The sequence below is a fragment of the Amphiura filiformis genome, chromosome 19 (genome assembly GCF_039555335.1).
Source record: "Amphiura filiformis chromosome 19, Afil_fr2py, whole genome shotgun sequence".
Taxonomy (NCBI): Eukaryota; Metazoa; Echinodermata; class Ophiuroidea; order Amphilepidida; family Amphiuridae; genus Amphiura; species Amphiura filiformis.
The window spans coordinates 4857124-4880085 of record NC_092646.1 but is presented as its reverse complement, the minus strand read 5'-3'; the positions used below and the strand labels follow the sequence as shown (position 1 = coordinate 4880085).

At 35.3% G+C, this 22962-nt stretch overlaps 1 long non-coding RNA gene across 3 annotated transcripts in view; it reads right to left on the bottom strand.

Moving 5' to 3' along the window:
• Positions 1–13801: 13801 nt before the first annotated feature.
• LOC140140851 (uncharacterized) overlaps positions 13802–22962 on the bottom strand; it is a 76096-nt gene continuing 66935 nt past the window's right edge. The window contains exons 6-11 of one of the 3 annotated variants that reach the window (XR_011857315.1): positions 22505–22658; positions 21290–21821; positions 20430–20585; positions 18902–19457; positions 17788–17917; positions 13802–15139 (exon numbers count right to left, since the gene is read on the bottom strand). This is a non-coding gene — a long non-coding RNA (uncharacterized lncRNA). Of the gene's footprint in view, positions 15140–17787; positions 17918–18901; positions 19458–19634; positions 19702–20429; positions 20586–21289; positions 21822–22504; positions 22659–22962 lie in introns of those variants that run through there. The other 2 variants (XR_011857316.1, XR_011857317.1) reach the window with 2 other exon arrangements.

Here is a 22962-nt window from a genome sequence, read left to right as displayed (position 1 = left end):
TTATAATCCTCGTAATGGCAGGGACTAGAGAGTCCACACATTTCTTCAGAAGAGGGGTAGGTATAGGATCAGAAGAACAACTTTTCACTGGAGATTGCATGATCAGCTCACGAACTTTATCCTCCGTCATTTCTTTAAACTCGTCAAAACAACTGGAACAATCATCAACGAGAGTAACAGAAAGCTCAGTGTGGCAACTCGAGTTCAGGTTTTCACGGATTTTCTGAATCTTACTGTCAAAGTAGTCAGCGAACTCATTTGCGAGGTGAGCAGGAGATTTGGAATTCGGAAGAACGCGGTCCTTGTTCGGGTTGGTGAGCGAGTCGACAATTCTAAACAGCTGTTTGCAGTTGCTTCCAGTTATTCTGTCATTATGGTAAATACGTTTTGCTTCGTTCAACGCATATCTATAAGACCGGCAGGCATCGATGTAGATTTGCCTGTCTACTTCAAGTTTTGATTTCCGAAACTTTCTCTCCAGACGGCGTTTGTGCCTCTTTGCACTACGAAGACTGTCAGAGTACCATGGGCACATTGGCCTAACATTGACAGATCTTTCAGTGACTGGAGCATGAGCGTCAAGAAGCTCGCGAAGGATAGAGTTGTACTGGTTTGTAAGTTCGTCAACATTGGTTCCAGGATGGGTGTACATTTCAGATGATTCAATGTCGTTCCTAAATTCATCAATGTCGATTTCGCGTATTTTTCTATAGCGAAGTCTCTGTTTCACAGCCGCAGGACGAGCAAAGTTTAGGGTGCATAACACAGCATAGTGATCAGAAGGCAAACTTTGCACAGTACCAACATCACTAATCAAACTTGAGTCTTTAAGCGAAAGAATGAGGTCGAGAGTATGTCCTGAGCGGTGTGTTGGGCCGGAGACATGTTGTTGGAGTCCAGCTTCATCAATAAGATCTTTGAAGGCACACGCGTCTCTATCGTCAACAACGTCCACATGGTAGTTAAAATCACCTGAGATCACAATCTCTTCAGGCAAGGATAGAACACACTCAAGTAGTGAGGAGAATTCGGTGAGGAACGATTTGGAATTACCAAATTACCTTCAGACTAAGACATGTCAAATTGCATTCTGAATACAAAGAATGTCCTTCTGATATCAAATAATTTTGATTTTTTGAAATTCACAATGTAATACACATTTTATGGCAAATGATTAAAAATCGATATTTTTGATATTTAACAGTACTCGAAGTAAACTTTATAAATCTGATGATTTATACTTAAAGTGTATGTAGGTGGGATGAAAAGCCGATGATCAATTGAAAATTTTGACCTTTCAGATTAAAGATATGGATTTTTTCCCAAAACACCAAAAAAAATTAAGGTCTTTGAGTGTTTTGTGCATTTCGACAGTATTTTTTGTGGGACATGAAGGGATCTGGAATGAGTGTTTTGTGCATTTCGACAGTATTTTTTGTGGGACATGAGAGCACATCAGACATATCGAATTGAAATTGAAGATATGGATTTTTCCCCCAAAAGACCCAATTTTTTTGGTGCTTTGGGAAAAAAATCCATATCTTCAAATATGAAAGGTCAAAATTTTCAATTGATCGTCGGCTTTTCATCCCACCTACATACAATTTAAGTATAAATCATCAGATTTATAAAGTTTGCTTCGAGTACTGTTAAATATCAAAAATATCAATTTTTAATCATTTTTAAGTCCAAAAATTAAACTGCATGTAACCATTTGATTTTAAGTAGAACTAGCCCCGTTCCACAAACCGTGACGCCTCTTGAATTGCGAGCGGAGCGAGCACCTAGTGTAGCGAGTACAGTTGGAAAATCATCATACTGGTATCAGAGTACAGCACAGAAGCCAGTGCTAATTTTAAGCTACATGTATTTGCCCTTAACCAAGATATACAATGGCATAAGGTATGCAAGTACCAAAAGTTCCTTCTCCACAGAACTAACCTCCATAATTAGACCACAACCTTGGCGGAAAATGTTGCCACACCTGAGCGTTAATTGGCCAACATCCTTCCCCGCTCCCCTATTGCAATATCGATTTGGACAACATCGTCATAATTTCTACATTACAGTCTCCCAACATTGAAAAATGGGGGTGGGGGGGGGGGGGTGGGGAAGGGGAGAGTGTAAGTTGAATGTACATTTGCAATTATTATACAAAATAATACGGAACTATCGCATATTTGGCTCCGATTGCGTGCTTTTAACACCAAAACGTGCAGGTGTGGCAACGAATTTCCGCCAAGGTTGCAGGTCTATGTTATTTTGTGCATACTGACCCAAGGGATTGTGATTAGGGACCAATCATGTAGATTTAAATATTCTTAAATATGTAGGTACTGAATTGTTACCCTGCATGTACAGTGCAGTAGAAACCTGATGAAGGTTTGAGGATTAAAATGCAGGTGAAGTTGAAAGCGTGGTAATGCGAGGTGCTCAGTATAAACATGCTAAATGAAACAGATTATAGACAAATCCAACGAGCCAAGTCATGGTCAGGATTTGGTCGGCCATCTTTGGGTAGCCGCTAGCACCAACCTGGTGTTTTGAGCGCCCAATTGTGCAAATAAAAGCCACCTAACACCTAGAGAAGATGCAAGGACGAGGAGGGTTAATAGAATAATACAATAGAGATAATTCCCCACTACAAGCAGGTTGCACTCATCACCTGTGTATGTCTGCAATCATAGATTGAATACAATACCGCTTTTTTCAAAGATACTTATCGTACAGGTGCAGAATGATATGGTTCAATGCATAGATACCGCGTGTAGTTAATCCGATTATTATGTCACTTCAACAGCGAATAGACCATGTAGAAGTTGTGTGTTTTGCCGAAGGGAACTGTAGGGCCTATTGTGTTCAATGTGTTGTAAACTTTAATCATTCTTTTGTCTACCTGTGTTTTCGCGGAAGGTGTAAAACGGGTGATGGAAATGCAGTTTAAAATTTCCGCCAAGGCCAAATCATTTCACATTTTGGGTGCACTGTAGCCGACGGGTACCCAACTAAAGGCTGCTAGTCAGGTGTAGGAATATGTGGATTTGGATTCGTCTATAACAATTCTTTCTGCATCTTTTACATATCATGGTGATCATTTCAAAAATCTACTAAAGTTGATATTTTCAGATAACAAATTACGACTTTTGTTAGAACCATAATTTTTTTTTAAACAACCACATTAAAACAGTCCACACTTGAAGAATTTTGTCAGTTGCAACATGACATCACATATGTTTAAAAAGAAATCTAAATGGCTGAGAAATTAAAGCGTGAATGACAGTTGGGGTGATTCAAAAGTTGCAGCATCATTTGCCATGTAAAAGGATACGTTTTGACAATGCAAAATGGAAAGATCACATCAGCATGATCAGGTAACATTCTATGGCACACACACGCCACCGACTTGAATAGATCAGAACACACCTGGCTATGCAAGTTTTAACACCTCATATTCAATTTGAATGCACAACTATTGAAATGTCCATATCAACCACTACCAAGTCAGAAAATCCATGTTTTGAGGATTTCGTGATCCTAGCATCCTCTTTTTATGACATTTCTCAGTAGATATCCACGAAAAAAGCTTATTTCCAAAATTTCAGTTGATTCCGATTTGGGTTTGCGAGTTATGCATGATTATGTGTATTACACTGCTCCATAGACAATGTGTTGTAAATTCAAATTTGGCGATATTTTTTTTTTATTTTTTAATCTGCAAGAAATATTTGGTACATAAACATTATGTAGCCAGAGGTATCCAGTGTTTTAAAAATCTCAACTTTTTTTGGGAAAAGTGGAGGGATGAGGCTGTGGATCACAAAATGCCCCTTTAAATTTTGCAGGAAATTCAAGACAAAATCAAGTAAAAGTCAAGAAATTGGCCATTTCTTGACATAACATGGCCTTTTGGATTTCATCTCTTTTGCATGTCTAGGAATAAATATCAGACTCATTTGAAGAGAAGGTCACTTCAAGTCATTCTTAACTCACATGGTTTAGGAATAGAGAAAACTCATAAACCAAGTGACATGGTGATGATTTAAAATTACCTCCACTTCAAACCAGGACTTGAAATGAGTCTGGTATTTATCCCTAGCTATTAACGTAAAAATAGAAACATGTTCATGCAGCACCAAACTTTATTCAATCATTAATTTCTTGATTCGGATTTATTTATCATATGTACTACAGCTAACAAAATTCCCCTGATGTTTATTTATTTTATTATTTAACTAATTCTTTCAAAAATGACCTTAAGCTAGGATGTCGAAAATAATGTCAAACTAACCCTAAACAAAGATTTTACTCAAATAAAAACTAACCCTAAACAAGGATTTTACTCAAATAAAAACAGAAACCCTAAGTGAGGAAATACTTTGAAATTTGCCTCTAAACAAGGATAGACATTGTGTGTGCCGGTATAGTGTCATTCATCGGCAAGCTTAAAATTAAATGACCGCACACACCTAGATCAGGCCACACACTCGACTCGGAAACCATTCCTTTATCCAAAATAACTTGATAAATATGTCCCCACAATATGGCCGATAATTGGATAATTAAAAAAACTACCCTAAGCGAGGATCGTCATTAAAAAAACACCCCTTCTTTTAGTAAAATGAGTGTTTTGAGACCCTAATCACAGATCCGCGCGGATCCTCGTTTTCCTTTTCAAAACCATCCTAAATGAGTTTTAAAATATTGGACGAGACGTAGTCGAGTCCAATATTTTATAACTCATAGCGAGACCAATAAATATTGGGCATAAAGCATCCAATTTTATCATTATTATGTGTTGGATCCAATATTTTCACACACTTGGCTCCATCAAAACATAATAATGACACAATCTGGTCAAACCAGGCTAAAGGAGGCAAGTTTGAAACAAAGTAGTTGTTAATTTATCATCATCAACTTATTGTATTATAATGCCAAAATCCGTGCGACAAATACCATACCTGAACAAATTTTAATCTTTCCCCAGAGTAGGCCAGTGCACATGAACGGTGAAAAAAACCAAGAAAAAAAACCCAGTGCATCCGACTGGATTTGAACCGGCGACCTTCGTAATACTAGCACGACGCTCTAACCAACTGAGCCACAGAGGCATGCTGGAGAAGAACGGAAGATATAAATCTATAGGTATTAGGTACGAATGACGTTCATCGCATTGGTTACAAAGATGTGACCATTGTCTGACACGCTGCTAGTCCAACATGTTTCTAGTCCGACACGCCGCTAGACGACAACACAACAGTCCTATACTCAGAGGTGTGTCAGTTTGAAAATGAAAAACACTGCGCTAGTCCGAAAATGAAAACTAATGTCCAATACTGCGCTAGTCCACAAACTGGGGCATGCCCACATCATGTCCCTTCGTGCAAGCCGCATTTTGGCATTGGGAGGCAAAGTGAATGTGTGACGGAACAAGCTGAGTGACAATTATATAATGCTGTCTGAAAAACACTGCACCAGTCCAAATAGTAACACTGTGCTAGTCCAAATCTGGGAAACACTGCTAATGTGAATATTGAATCAGACTAGCGTAATGTTTTTCAGATATGGACCAGCTAGGGCAGTGTCAGACTGAAGAAGTGTTTTCTAGATTCAGACTAGTTCAGTGGTTTTCAATTTAGACCATATTCGGACCTGTGGCGCATGTTAGACTGGCACAGTGCATTTAGATTCGGACTAGCAGTGTGCTGGACTAGCGACATGACAGACTAAGCTATGTGCCTACAATTTTTTACCTGAATGCTGCCTTTGGCATAGTTGGATTAATGATCACATAATACAGGCCCGTAGCCAGGATTTTTTGTGGGGGTGCTGATTTTGAAAAGGTGGACTTTTTTCCAAGGGGGGCAATTCTGTGAAAAGTGAAATTTCATCCTCAAATTTAGACCTTTTTTGACCAAAAAAGCTTTAAAAAATCAAATTTTTGGGCTCGCTATGCTAGCAATTTTTTTAATTTTTGGACTTTTTGTATACTTTGGCATAATCATGCTTAAATTTGCATAAGTGTGCATAAAGTAACATAATTATGTGTCTAGAAATCTATAGGAATGGTGTACGCATACAAAATTATTCCAAATCAGCCTAAAATTTAAATTAAATTAATCATTAAAATGAGCAAAAATTATCATAATCATGCATAAATTTGCATAATTGTGCAGAAATTTACATAATTATGGGGATAGAAATCTGCATATGAATGATGTACCCATACAAATGAATAACAATCATGCATTAATTTGCATAATTTTTCATAACTTAACATAATTATGGGGATAGAAATCTGTATATGAATGATGTACGCATACAAATGAATAAAAATCAGCCTAAAATTTCAATTAGATTAAAATTTAAAATTATTGGCATAAGCATGCAAAAATTTGCATAAGTGTGCATAAATTAATATAATTATGGGTCTAGAAATCTATAGGAATGGTGTAGGCATATGCATACAAAATTATTCGAAATCAGCCTAAAGTTTCAATTAAATTAACCATTAAAATGAGCAGACATTATCATAATCAAGCATAAATTTGCATAATTGTGCAGAAATTTACATAGGCTAATTATGGGGATAGAAATCTGTATATGAATGATGTACGCATACAAATGAATAAAAATCAGCCTAAAATTTCAGATTAAAATTTAAAATGAGCAGATATTGGCATAATCATGCATAAATTTGCATAAGTATGCATAAATTAACATAATTATGGGTCTAGAAATCTATAGGAATGGTGTACGCAAACAAAAATTATTCCAAATCAGCCTAAAATTTCAATTAAATTAACCATCAAAATGAGCAGAAATTATCATAATCATGCATAAATTTGCATAATTGTGCAGAAATTTACATAATTATGGGGATAGAAATCTCTATATAAATGATGTACCCATACAAATGAATAAAAATCAGCCTAAAATTTCAATTAGATTAAAATTTAAAATGAGCAGATATTGGCATAATCATGCATAAATTTGCATAAGTGTGCATAATTATGGGTCTAGAAATTATAGGAATGGTGTATGATACAAAATTATTCCACATCAGCCTAAAATTCCAATTAAATTAACCATTAAAATGAGCAGAAATGATCATAATCATGCATAAATTTGCATAATTGTGCAGAAATTTACATAATTATGGGGATAGAAATCTGTATATGAATGATGTACCCATACAAATGAATAAAAATCAGCCTAAAATTTCAATTAGATTAAAATTTAAAATGAGCAGATATTGGCATAATCATGCATAAATTTGCATAAGTGTGCATAACTTAACATAATTATGGGTCTAGAAATTATAGGAATGGTGTACGCATACAAAATTATTCCACATCAGCCTAAAATTCCAATTAAATTAACCATTAAAATGAGCAGAAATGATCATAATCATGCATAAATTTGCATAATTGTGCAGAAATTTACATAATTATGGGGATAGAAATCTGTATATGAATGATGTACCCATACAAATGAATAAAAATCAGCCTAAAATTTCAATGAGATTAAAATTTAAAATGAGCAGATATTGGCATAAGCCAGCATAGATTTGCATAAGTGTGCATAAATTAACATAATTATGGGTCTAGAAATCTAATGGAATGGTGTATGCATACAAAATTATTCCAAATCAGCCTAAAATTTCAATTAAATTAACCGTTAAAATGAGCAGAAATGATCATAATCAAGCATAAATTTGCATACTTGTGCAGAAATTTACATAATTATGGGGATAGAAATCTGTATATGAATGATGTACGCATACAAATTAATAAAAATTAGCCTAAAATTTCAATAAGATTAAAATTTAAAATGAGCAGATATTGGCATAATCATGCATACATTTGCATAAGTGTAATTAACATAATTATGGGTCTAGAAATCTATAGGAATGGTATACACATACAAAATTATTCCAAATCAGCCTAAAATTTCAATTAAATTAACCATTAAAATGAGCAGAAATTATCATAATCATGCACAAATTTGCATAATTGTTCATAACTTAACATAAGTATGGGGATAGAAATTTGTATATGAATGATGTACGCATACAAATGAATAAAAATCAGCCTAAAATTTCAATTAGATTAAAATTTAAAATGAGCAGATTGGCATAAACATGCATAAATTTGCATAAGTGTGCATAAATTAATATAATTATGGATCTAGAAATCCATAGGAATGGTGTACTCATACAAAATTATTCCAAATCGGCCTAAAATTTCAATTAAATTAACCATTAAAATGAGCAGAAATTATCATAATCATGCATAAATTTGCATAATTATGCATAAATTTACATAATTATGGGGATAGAAATCTGTATATGAATGATGTACGCATACACATTTTTTTTAATCGGCCTAAAATTTCAATTAAAGATGAGCATTAAAATGAGCAGAAATTACGCATTTTTTATTATTATTTGTGCATAAATTTACATTTTTGTGGGGATAGAAAATTATTCAAAATCGGCCTAAAATTTCAAACTAACCATTAAAATGAGCAGAAATTGGCATAATCATGAATGAATTTACATACTTATAGGCCTAGAAATAAATAAGCATATGATGCATACATTTACATAATTATGGTGATAGAAATCTGTATGAATGATGCAGGCATGCAAATTATTAAAAATCAGCATAAAATTTTAATTATAAATGAGCAGAAATATAACAATCATGCATAAATTTAAATAATTATGCCAACTGAGCCTAGAAATCTGCATTATTTTTGTAATTTTTCAAACACTAAAGATGGGATATTTATCCACATTTAATGCATATTATTCCAAATTGGAGGCGACACATAAGAATCACAATAGGATATTATGCCAAGTTAACATGAATATTTTATTACATAAAATAAGAGAAAACATTTATAAACACAAACAATATTTGAAATATTTACATACAAATATGGATATGTTATGAAAACTTTGCTTTGGAAATGTGTGGAGAAACATGATTTCATGTAATGCAATTCTATAGCAGGTATATACAGTTGTGGAGCTTAAAAGTCATCATAAACATCTACCAAAGAGTAATTACCCCTCCCCTTAAGGGCAGTAGCGTAGCCAGCGGGGGGGCAGGGGGGCAGACAAAAAATGAAAGAAAAAGTGCCCCTCTGACAAAAAATGAAAGAGAAAATCAGGAGGGCAAAGGAAAAGAAAAGGGCAAGGAGCCCTTTTCTAGCAAAATTCAGGGCCAAAATAGTGTAAAATACACAAATTTTCCAGGCTACTGCCAGCACATTGTAACAATAAAGCCCTTTTTACCCACATAATGAGCAAAAATAGTGTAAAATACCATTTTTTTTCGCGCTATGCGCGCACATCATCCCAAGAAGGCCCTTTTCGGGAAGCTCAAAGACATACAGTCTCTATGTATTGTATGATGCAACTGCAATTTTTTTCGTCTGTGCCCCCCAAATTTTATTTTGCCCCCCCCCTGACCAAGAAAGCTGGCTACGCCCCTGCTTAAGGGATGGGGTATGAAAGTTTGGACAGCATTTATTGTGGGACATTAGAGCACATCAGACATCGAATTGTATTCTGAATACGAAGAATGTCCTTCTGGTATCAAATAATTTTGATTTTTTTAAATTCGTAATGTAATACACATTTTATGGCAAATTATTAAAAATTTAACAGTACTCGAAGTAAACTTTAAAAATCTGATGATTTATACTTAAAGTGTATGTAGGCGGGATGAAAAGCCGATGATCAATTGAAAATTTTGACCTTTCGTATTGAAGATATGGATATTTTTACCCAAAACACCAAAAAAAAATGGGGTCTTTTTGGGAAAAAGACCCCAATCTTCAATATGAAAGGTCAAAATTTTCAATTGAACGTCGGCTTTTCCTCCTAGCTACATACACTTTAAGAATATATCATTAGATTTATAAAATTTACTTTGAGGACTGTTATATATCAAAAATGTGAAAAATATCAAATTTTAATAATTTGTCATAAAATTTGTATTATATCTTGAATTTAAAAAAATGAAAATTATTTGATATCAGGAAGACATTCTTCGTATTCAGAATGCAATTCGATATGTCTGATGTGCTCTCATGTCCCACAAAACGCCGATTCCAGATCCCTTATGCATTTGAAGCATAATTTATTTCTGTGCATTATGACAACCTCATTCGAGAAATGGTACAAAAAAATGCACTTGTACGGAGATGGTGATGGGTTCAATGCACGCCCATGCACCTTCGGGACTCCTGCATTAGCTGCATCAACATCTCAGTATGTATGCACTATTTTGTACAATTTCACTCCCAACAAGTGATACATGTTTATTGAACAATGAACAATGAGCATTCTATTTAGCAATATTTCATTAATTAGATGTTATAATGATGTTAGATATTAATGACTGTGCATCATTTGTTTTGCGGGTATTGTGAAAAATTTGCTTTTGGAACCGAGAAATATCCTGATGAGCACAGCCCCTAAGGATATTCCAAGGTCCAAGCAAAATATTTCAATTTTTCACAATACCCTGAAAAATAACTGATGTAAACTCATTCAAAACACTCATGTCACTTTCAATTTATTTGATTTAAAAAAACTACAATTTTAACTTTACCTTTAATTTAAAAAATGAATAGCTGACAGTGCTTAATTATGGAATGGACATGTACAAAATATAGTAGTTGTGAGCATGCAAATTGTGTGTTTGTTTTGCTTCGGCAAAAAAAAAATACTGTCTTGAATAAAAAAAAGTCCAAAAAATGTGAAATCTGGGTCGGTCAGGCCCATTGAACAGGGTATGTCCGTATGCACAAAATAAGTCTTACTTTAGACCTGAACTAACTATGGAGGTTAGACTTGGGGAAGGATCCCTTTAATCGTTTCTTTTCCTCCTTAACTTCTAACCAAGTCCAAAAATTAAACTGTATCCATTTGATATTAAACTGCATGTATTTGCCCTTAATTATAGGATTGAGGGCATGATTGCTGTTTATGCCAGAGGCGTGAGCCGAGCCTCAATCCTATGAATGAACCCCGTTCATACATACCTAACATTCTTCGCAATTCAATACAGATGAAAATAATAAGGGTTTACAAGTTTAAATAACATTTCCATACCGTTTTCCTTCATAAATTGGAAGAAAATGAGGCCTACTTGCAGGAAGCAGCTCGGCTCATGAGGTCAACGGCCGTGATATGCGTCATCTTCTTTGCGCTCCACTAGCAAATCGTGGATCATGTTAATTGGGTTCCAAAGCTGCGTCACGCAGCTTGTTTATGCCCTGCGTACTGGTCATAAACGGAATTTATGACCAGCAAAAAAGGGCCCAAATCCAATCAGAAACGTCGTTATATCGTGAGTATGTATGTATGAACAAGAAATAATATGGAATATGGTATGTAAATACCAAAAAGTTACTTCTTCTTCTTCTTCTTCCTATATACGTGCATACCTCAAATTGAGTATTGTCGCACAGGCTTAACGTGCACAGTTTTTTTACCTAGGCTATGCACAATCCTGGAACCTAGGATTGATTGCAGATATCAGAACCGGGGATGGTCCCCCTTCTCTTTTCGAATAGCTCTGACACTTAACGTGCACAGGGTTCGACTCTTCCTGTACACGGGACCAACGGCTTTACGTGACTTCCGAACCACGGACAAAGCACATACACTACCTATATCTGCACGTGATAAGCAGTGTATGGGGCGAGAAGAAATTCTTCAATTAAATTCTGAAATTAAATACTGAACTGAATTGAAGGATTCCTGACCATATAGGAACTTTTTGGGAGGGAAGAGAATTTTCACCTAAGGCAAGCCCAAGGCTCGAACCCTCGTCGATCGTATCTCCCGGCCGGCAGCGCAACGCCTTAACCACTCGGCCATCTCGCCCTCACAGAACTACTTCTCCACAGAACTAACCACCATAATTAGACAAGGTTTTATTTTGTGCATACTGACCTAAGGGATTGTGATTAGGGACCAATCATGTATTAGATTTAAATATCCCTAAATATGTGGGTACTGGGTACTGAATTGTTACCCTACATTTACAGCGCAGTAGAAATGACTCGATAAAGGCGAAAGAATTAAAATGCAGGTGACGGTGAATGCAAGGTAATGCAAGGTGCTCAATATAAACACGCTAAATGAAACAGATTATAACTATTCTTTCTAAACCTTTCACATATTATGGTGATAATCTCAAAAATCTACTAAAGTTGGATCTTTTTAGTAGTTGAAGTTGAGGTTGATAATAGGCCTAACTGTAATTAATGCAACAATATTTTCAGATAAGGCCAAAAAAGGTTTGTCTCAAAGCTCACAAGTTGTTTGAAAACAAATGCAAATGTGATTTCTTTTTTATTATTTTATTATTTTTACTATTCCCTACTCGGTATTTTGATGGTATTTTGAGAAAAATAGTCTGATTTTTCCGGAAAAACCTAGAAAAATTTGGTTTTTTATACATTTTTTCAAATCTCTGGATTTTACAAATGCGCTAGCAGCTTTGAGACAAACCTTTTCTTTAACAACTTTTGTTAGAACCATATTTATTTTATTTTTAAAACAACCACATTAAAACAGTCCACACTTGAAGAATTTTGTCAGTTGAAACATGATATCACATATGTTTAAAAAGAAATCGGAATGGCTGAGAAATTAAAAGGTGAATGACTTTTGGGTTGATTAAAAAAGTTGCAGCATCATTTGCCATGTAAAAGGATATGTTTTGACAATGCAAAATGCTCCTCCAAAATGGAAAGATCAGCATGATCAGGAATCATTCTATGGCACATGTGCGCCACTGACTTTAATAGATCGGAACATACTTGGCTATATTAACACCTCATATTCAATTTGAATTTGCAACTTTTGAAATGTCAAATTATATCAAAGGGCATTTTTTGGCTGCCACCACTAGCAAGTCAGAAAATCCACCTTTTGTCAAGAAGCGGTCGATTACTTGACTTTTGACTTGAATCTTAAATTTTAAATTCTGCAGGAAATTCAAGACAAAATCAAAACATGGACTTTATCTCTTTTTCATAATGTCTAGGAATAAATACCAGACCCATTTGAAGAGGTAGGAGGTCATTTCAAGTTATTCTTAACTCACATGGTTTAGGAATAGAGAAAACTTCTTAACCAAGTGACATGGTGATGATTTGAAATTACCTCCACTTGAAATGAGTCTGGTATTTATTCCTAGCTAGGGTGCATTACATGGTTTACTTCGCGAGGGCTGCTTTAGCTCGTAGTAAACCACACAGACGCGGCGAACGCGAGTTGTTAATCTGTGCTGAACAATGGTGAAACATAGTTTCAACAACGAAAACAAGCTAAAGATCATTAAATTCACATGATTCTTTCACCCTGAATGTCAGCTTGTCATTGTGACTCAATCAGTTGATATTATAGCAATAAAACTGAAGAACAAAGCAGTAATGTTTAGCTGGCTGCTACCTCCATGTTACGCAAAAGTTCCAGGCATGATGAATTTTACGTGCTAATGCGTAATATGCAACCTGGCGTTCACTTATATGCTATTGGACTGTGGATTCATCACCGATTAACAACGCTTGGCTCCTGTACAAACGTAGGAAGAGTTGTTGAAGACTTGATCCAAGCACAATGATGAGAATATAATGTCAGGAAATAAAATGAAGTGGCGAGTTGCTGACAATTCTTTAATGTGATCACATTACATATAAATGGTTCACATGTTCTAAGTTCCCTTAAGTTGTTCATAAACTTTGAAAATATTCTACAAATTATTATAGTAATCTCTTCTTCTTCTTCCTATATACGTGCATACCTCAAATTGAGTATTGTCGCACGGGCTTAACGTGCACAGTTTTTTTACCTAGGCTATGCACGATCCTGGAACCTAGGATTGATTGCAGATATCAGAACCGGGGATGGTCCCCCTTCTCTTTTCGAATAGCTCTGACACTTAACGTGCACAGGGTTTGACTCTTCCTGTACACAGGACCAACGGCTTTACGTGACTTCCGAATCACGATTAAGCACATACACTACCTATATCTGCACGTGATAAGCAGTGTATGGGGGCGAGAAGAAATTCTTCAATTAAATTCTGAAATTAATAACTGAACTGAATTGAAGGATTCCTGACCATATAGGAACTTTTTGGGAGGGAAGAGAATTTTCACCTAAGGCAAGCCCAAGGCTCGAACCCTCGTCGATCGTATCTCCCGGCCGGCAGCGCAACGCCTTAACCACTCGGCCATCTCGCCCTCTAGATCTCTCTTTATTGAGGGTAAAAAATAAATTATTGGTGGTCGGTTTTATTTTACACATGGTCCAATTCACAATGTCAAACATTGCATCAAAGTTTGGAACATTTTAATTTTACAAAGCTTGCAGAATGTATTCTACAGTATGTCAGACTTGCTGGATTGTTTGAAAGTTGAATGGACCAAAGTGCAACTTTCAATCAAAACTGCATCTTTTCTTACATGAGCCATTGTGACCAAACAATGTGTGGCCAAAAATGCTTATGATAATTAATAATTTGTTAATTTGGTAAAACAATGAGGGAACTGGTGAACCCTTTATTTCAAAATCTTTCAATTTCATGAACGTCAACTATAATCATCATCGATTACACTCAACTTGGCATCCCAGCCAATGACAACTCTCTTGGCAGTTAGGTCAGAGGTCAAAATGCTTTTGTCATCTGCTTTGATTCAATCAAAACTTGATTTGACTTGATTTGCTTCTTTTGGGGAGTCTTGTTAGATGTTCAAACCACTTTGGTCTCTTGCTTTGTTTATTTCACTCCATTTGCTGCCATGGCCAGTCTCTTTCTCCTCTTTATATCATCTGATGTGTCCAGATAAGTGCCTAAATATTTGCATTTTTCCCATGCAGTCTTACCATTCCTTTTTATTTTGTGTTGTTCAACCTTGTGCACCGACTCAGACAACTCGTACAATGACTAACTTTAGAGTTTCTCAGCACTTCAGAACTTTTCACTTTCCACTTTTTGCAATGATGAAGGTCAGGTGAAGGCACCTTATGCATCATAGAAAAAACAGAGAAGTTTGCAGAAAATTGCCAACTATATACAATGTAGATCACCTTATACGCCAGGCATCTCTGAAATAAAACACATTTTAAAAGCTTAGTCAAATTTTTATTTTAAAAAGTCTTATCCAGTTCATATTTGTATAAGGATTAATAATCAAGACCATATATTTTCTGTTTCTAGCCTTTTCTAATGTATTTCTTTAAGAATCTTGCCACTTTTTCATTTTTAAAATTCTTGTTTGCTTGAAAGGTATCAAGAGATGCACTCTGCAGACATCAACAATTTTTATTTTGTATCATATATCATAAATTTGGATCCTTGTACTAGTTGCTATAATAACTGTTTTGTTTCCATTTCAAAACTATTTTGACTTTGCAAACAGCTAATTAACATGGTATCATTTTCAGTATTTTTTGCTATCTACTGCTGATAGCAATGACAAATTACACATCACTAGCTTGATGCATTACTGCATTTTTTCGCTTTATTTACAAATGTTTTTCTTATGTATTGAATAATACAAAGTAATTTTAAAATATTGCTTGGATTTGAAAAACAACTGCATGATTCTTGTGGGTTTTGTTTTTCATTTATTGAATTTGAAGGGACTGGGGAAGACATTGTGTTTCACTTTAATTTATAAATTATCACTTGCCTCATTAACTGATTTGTTGGATATTTCAACAAATTAAAAATGTATTCAGTGTTCTGATTTTAGTTTGGATGGAATGATTTAGAATTGATATATTTTACTCCATCAACGCTAAACTGAATATATTAAGCAAGTTTATGCATGTACTATGTATTAGGTATAGTTTGCATGTTAGTCACTTGGAAAGCAACCTTTATCCAAATCCAGGTCGATCCTTCATGTAATTATTTCGTAAACTAATCCTAACCCTAATCCTAACCCAAACCCTAATCCTAAACTAACCCTAACCCTAATTTCGTGTATAATTACATGAAGGAGTAACCCAAATCCACACCACCCCTGTTAGAATTTGCAAATATCTTCCACAGGGGATATCAATTTCAAATGGCATGAACACATTCAGCAGCAGCTCCATTTGGATTTCATACACCCTCTGAGAAAGATTTAACCTTAATCTTCCACTGAAGGAGGATGAGTTTCAAATAGAGCTGCTAATGTACATGTTTCTGGCATTTGAAATTCATAACCCCCTTGTGGTAGATATTTCCAAAATCTTCCACAGGGGTAGTGTGGATATTGAATGGAATATATGGCCTAATACGAGGGGCAGTCAGTATGTTTTAAGAGTGGACTTGTGACGTCATATTTAGATTGTTTTCACAGCATTTCTCAATGATTACATAAACACTGTACCTTTGTCTTTCAAACAACACATGCAAAAATTATATCACACACATGATTACGTAACAGCATTAGCATAAAATCAATGGTCTAGAGTCACCTGGTGAAATTGAGTCGTTTTTGTTAAGGGAAATGAGAGGCTGAAATGAGGTATTGTTGTATTTTTTATATTTTCTCGAATTAAAGAATGGAGAATGCTGCCTTTTGGAACAGTAATAGAACACAAACTACCAGTTTATTAAACCATGTTTGTTGGGCTGTAAAGGTTTTAGTTTGCTTAAAATGCATGGTCAAATATGTCTTATTTTTGACAAAAACAAGATTTTTCTTTCTATACAAATCTTGATATTGCCAAAAATAGCAAAAGCGTGGAAATTTAATTTTTTGGCCAGTTCTGTTGACTAATCTCCAAAAATTAAAACGGGAGACTCCCTAGAAAATATTTGAATCCATGTTTAGAATATAACTGTTATTCTACCATTGTTACATTTATACAAAAAGTAGTGGTACGGAGAGAGATGCCATCGTTTTAATAAGAAATTTATTTTTAAAACTTTTCTGTTCATTTCAGGTTGAGATCATCCATAAAAATTCATATAAATATTTAAATTAAAATTTTCATAGCATTTTGTAATATTTTAGGCCCTATTTACATGGAATTTTGCCATTTTCGTGCATTTCCACCATGTTGTATCGGTCATCCTACCTACGCATGCGCAGATTATTGTTTGATTTGCACCAGTTATCATCGCACTGAGTACTAGCTCTCACACGTGACCAGTCATTATATTTTAGTCTGTTTCATTTTGGAGATTAATGTCATTTGTAATAACTGCTTTTTTATTAATGTCATTTTTGCAGAATAATTTTGCTTCCATTCAAGCCCTAAAGTTGTTGAAGTTTCCAGACTTCCCATTTCCACCACAGTTTAATGACAAGTCTCATATTTTACCAAATGCAAACTGAGGACATAGTGTTTATTCCTGCCGAAAACTAGCCTTATGCCCCTTGTACTTTCTCTGTTCTTGGACATTTTAAACATGTGTCTTTGCTGTAATTTAAAAAGCCCGCCTTTTTGAGTGATTTGGCAGTGTCCCTAGTATATTGATTTTATGCTAATGCTGTTACGTAATCATGTGTATGATATAATTTTTACATGTGTTGCTTGAAAGACAAAGGTACAGTGTTTATGTAATCATTGAGAAATGCCATGAAAACAATCCACATATGACGTCACTAGTCCACTCTTAAAACATACTGACTGCCCCTCGTACATAGATAATGCCTTGATTAACTTTGACAAGAAAAATAGGAAAGAATCTTGTAGATTCTAAGCCTAAAAAGCCTGAATTGAAAAAGTTGCAAAAACTACATGTATCTCACCAGGAATTCCACAGATCATTCTAACAAAATGATCAAGGTTAATGGATACCGCCTAACAGAAAGATGCCAATGTTGCAGTTGGTGCAGTTCTTTGACCCAGAACCCATGGAATTTCCCAGGTAGAAGAATGCTGCAAGGCAAAAATTACAAAGCTTGTCAGTAGCCATAGTAGAAGTACATTTAATACAAGACAGGCTGATGATTCCAATATAATTATGTGGTGGTGTTGCCACTGAGTATATAAATATGTTAACATTCCAAAGTTTGCTAGAGGTGCATGGCTTTCTCCATATTTCTCCATGGATGAGGAAGCTATGTGCAAAACTTGCTATTCGTTCACCAGGTTTTCCATGCAATTCTCTATGAAATGTTAATGAAAACGGTCCTTTTTTGAAGCGTCACAGCCATGCCAATCATTTGCTAATTCTTATAGTTTTGCATATTAATGAATCATCATGCCAAAATAATGTTTGTCTTCACATGTATGAAGAAACTTTGATCTGTTGGAACAGCACACAAGTGCATTTAATACTAGTTGGGGATGTACAGTAGGGGTGAAAATAGTGATTCTGTATGCAACCTTGTCAAATGTAGGGACACTCCAAATAGAGGGCGCTTTTTCAAAATGGCAACCAAAATGCCTCAAAAAATTGCCACAAATTGTGTGATTTAGGTATCATAATGTTAAAAGAATATACTACGTTGACATGTTTTTTCTTTTTCCTGTGTGTTTCATGTGTGTTTTATGTGTAAAAGCTCCACACAATTTGCTATTTTTTTCTACACAAATTATTTGTCCATGAACACAATGCCACATATATGATCAACAAACCTCTACACTCACTGACTGGTTCAAGCGTGTAATCATGAACACAAATGCCACAAATATGATCAACAAACCTCTACACTCACTGACTGGTTCAAGCGTGTAATCATGAACACAATGCCACAAATATGATCAACAAACCTCTACACTCACTGACTGGTTCAAGCGTGTAATCATGAACCATGATCAGTGGACTCCACTTTCTGAAAGCATGCAATGGGCTATTCCATTTAAAATCCAAACCTCCTGTGAAAGATTTTAGAAATATCTTCCACTTAACTTACTTACTTGACTTATTTCGAGTGGTGTCCTCAAACTTTTTGTTCTCCATTGCTATCCTTGCTGCTTCCAATTGAGCGTCATCATTCAGAATGTCTACATAGGTTATAGTGGGTCTTCCAGATTTCCGCCTCCCATGCTAGGGTATCCAATGAACCATTTTTGATGCGGGCTCCTCACTTCTACTGATCTTGTGGCTTATTTTTGGAAGATCTCCATATAGGTCTGCATTTGTCATATGTTACTTGCGCCTAGGTATTTGAAATCATCGACCCCTCTAGTACTACACGTCATTTGTTGTGATGCTTTCTCTCTTGTTATTGTAAGACATGAACTTTGTTTTACTTCCATTCATCTTCAGGCCCACTATTGCAGCTGAAGTCTCAACTCTGTGAAGCAGTTCTTGTTGTTTTCCTCAGACAACAGTGTAATGTCGTCAGCAAAATCAAAGTCTGTCACCACCACCGGTACAACTCTCCTGCTTCACCTCTTTTCCAGGTGGAATCCTAGCTCCTCTTCGCTTCCATCAATAGCCATTCTCAGTTTCCACATTTACCTCCACAGTCTACATAGAAAAGAACATTAAAATTCATTTAAGACCTGCTGCTCATTTTTGACAAAAAGCAATTGTCAAAAGTTTTACCATTTGAATTTATCTTTTCGTTCAAAAAAAATCTCATTAGATTTATTGGAATGACATGGTTCAACATCAGTCATGCAACCCAACCAAAGTCATATCAAATCAAAGGCATATCTGTATACTTCCCCTTAAACTGTTAAGCCTCCCAGCACTTTAAAGCATACACTTTCTGCAAGATAAGGGTCAGGAGAATCTAAATTTAATCTAAACAAATAACAAATAAAAATTGCAAAAGCAGCATCTAATTAAGAAAAATGGCCTATGATGAAAACACAAATATTTATATGTGAATACAGATTAAACATTGAGTTATATTATTACATAGTACAGTTTTGAATGCTACCAGACTCTAGAACAGATGATGGGAGGTTATTCCACTCTGATATGGTATTTAGAAAGAAACTGTATTTGTACACATTTGATGATACTCTCATGGACCGGAACTTCAGGGGATGATATTGTCTAGAAGTTAGTTTAGACATCTGATGCATAGAAAACCCAGAGTCCTATAAGATTTCATAGATAAAATGCCGACCTGATCACCCTAGCCCAAAACATTTGGAAAGCTCAGTCAAAGCCAGATCCTACTCATTTTTGATACAATCCAATGTCCAGGCATATATTACGACTAAACAAATTGTTACTACTAAAAATTAAGCAATTCTTTGTTTTTAAGCCTTTTCAAATGTATTTCTTGAATTTAAAGTTTCCCATTTTAAAATTTTGTGTGGAAAGTCATATCAGGAGATTCCTATTTACAGATACACACCCTTGTGTTTGTTCATCTTCAAATTGACTGAAATACTTTTAATCAAAACACAATCAAAGAAAGATTAGTAATATTTCTGCAAGCATTTTTGGTCTGCAAAATTTAAGACAAATGATTATGCTTTTTACCTCATCCGGTTTTGTCCATTTATATAGTAAAGAGAGAGCAGTGGGACTATCATGCTCCTAATAAGGTCATCAGTCTTCTTGAACACTGTTGAGGTGTGTAGCAAACTCCTTTATTTTGATGCCTTAGCAATAGGTGTGGAAAGATGCCTGTAGGCCCTAAATGAAAGATTGAAAAGAAAAGAAAAAAGCAATATTAAACAATGTATTCTTTTTATCAGTATATTTATACCTACCATGCTGGCCCAGATAGCTTAATGATAAACAAAGCAAGAAATGGGAAAAAATAGTGCAAGAGGAAGGAGAGAAGGCCACTCCCCAAAACAATTTTGTACAATTTTACTCTTAGCCCTTACTTCGTGAGAAAGGAAATTGGAATTCCAATCTCAAGCCCACATGCAAAGGCTGTGGTGTTATACCCCCTATGGGCCTGCCAGAAACCCCTCTCAGCCTGCCTAAAGATCCCCAATTTTAACGACCCATGGCTCATAATTATTGTACATGTAAAGAACATGCATCATTGGCTTAGTTATGAATACACAATTAAAAAACTTGTTTTCTTCAATATGAAAGGTCAAAATTTTCAATTGATCGTCGGCTGTTCCTCCCAGCTACATACACTTTAAGAATATATCATTACATTTATAAAATTTACTTCGAGGACTGTTATATATCAAAAATGTGAAAAATATCAAATTTTTATAATTATATCGTGAATTTCAAAAAAAAAGAAAATTATTTGATATCAGAAAGACATTCTTCGTATTTAGAATGCAATTCGATATGTCTGATGTGCTCATGTCCCACAAGAAATACTTTCGAAACGCTCAAAACGCTCATTCCAGATCCCTTAACTTACTTACTTGACTTATTTCGAGTGGTGTCCTCAAACTTTTTCTCCATTGCTATCCTGAAGTCTGCTGCTTCCAATCAAGCGTCATCATTCAGAATGTCTACATAGGTTATAGTGGGTCTTCCAGGTTTCTGCCTCCCATGCTAGGGTATCCAATGAACCATTTTTAATGCGGGCTCCTCACTTCTACTGATCTTGTGGCTTATTTTTGGAAGATCTCCTAGGTATTTGAAATCATCGACCCCTCTAGTACTACACCATCATTTCTTGTGATGCTTTCTCTCTTGTTATTGTAAGACATGAACTTTGTTTTACTTCCAATCATCTTCAGGCCCACTATTGCAGCTGAAGACTCAACTCTGTGAAGCAGTTCTTGTTGTTTTCCTCAGACAACAGTGCAATGTCGTCAGAAAAATCAAAGTCTGTCACCACCACCGGTACAAGTCTCCTGCGTCACCTCTTTTCCAGGTGGAATCCTAGCTCCTCTTCGCTTCCATCAATAGCCATTCTCATTGCAAAGTTTCCACATTTACCTCCACAGTCTACATAGAAAAGAACATTAAAATTCATTTAAGACCTGCTGCTCTTTTTTGACAAAACGCAATTGTCAAAAGTTTTACCATTTGAATTTATCTTTTCATTCAACTTTTAAAATCTCATTAGATTTATTGGAATGACATGGTTCAACATTAGGCATGTAACCCAACCAAAGTCATATCAAATCAAAGGCACATTTGTATACTTCCCCATAAACTGTTAAGCCTCCCAGCACTTTAAAGCATACACTTTCGACATCAAATTAAGAAAAATGGCCTATGATGAAAACACAAATATTTATATGTGAATAAAGATTAAACATTAAGTTACATTACATTATTGCAGTTTTGAAGTATTGAATGCTACCAGACTCCAGAACAGATGATGGGAGGTTATTCCACTCTGATATGGTATTGAGAAAGAAACTGTATTTGTACACATTTGATGATACTCTCATGGACTGGAATTTCAGAGGATGATATAAGTTAGTTTCTTGAAATGTATTTCTTGAATTTAAAGTTTCCCATTTTAAAGTTTTGTCTGAAAAGTCATATCAGGAGATTCCTTTTTACAGATACACACCCTTGTGTTTGTTCATCTTCAAATTGACTGAAATACAATCAAAGAAAGATTAGTAATATTTCTGCAAGCATTTTTGGTCTGCAAAATTAATGATTATGCTTTTTACCTCATCCGGTTTTGTCCATTTTTATAGTAAAGAGAGAGCAGTGGGACTATCATGCTCCTTTAGGTCATCAGTCTTCTTGAACACTGTTGAGGTGTGTAGCAAACTCCTTTATTTTGATGCCTTAGCAATAGGTGTGGAAAGATGCCTGTAGGCCCTAAATGAAAGATTGAAAAGAAAAAAGCAATATTAAACAATGTATTCTTTTTATCAGTATATTTCTACCTACCATGCTGGCCCAGATAGCTTTGATAAACAAAGCAAGAAATGGAAAAAAAATAGTGCAAGGAGAGAAGGCCACTCCCAAACACAATTTTGTACAATTTTACTCTTACCCCTTACTTTGTGAGAAAGGAAATTGGAATTCCAATCTCAAGCCCAGATGCAAAGGCTGTTATGTTATACCCCCTATGGGCCTGCCAGAAACCCCTCTCAGCCTGCCTAATAAAGATCCCCCAATT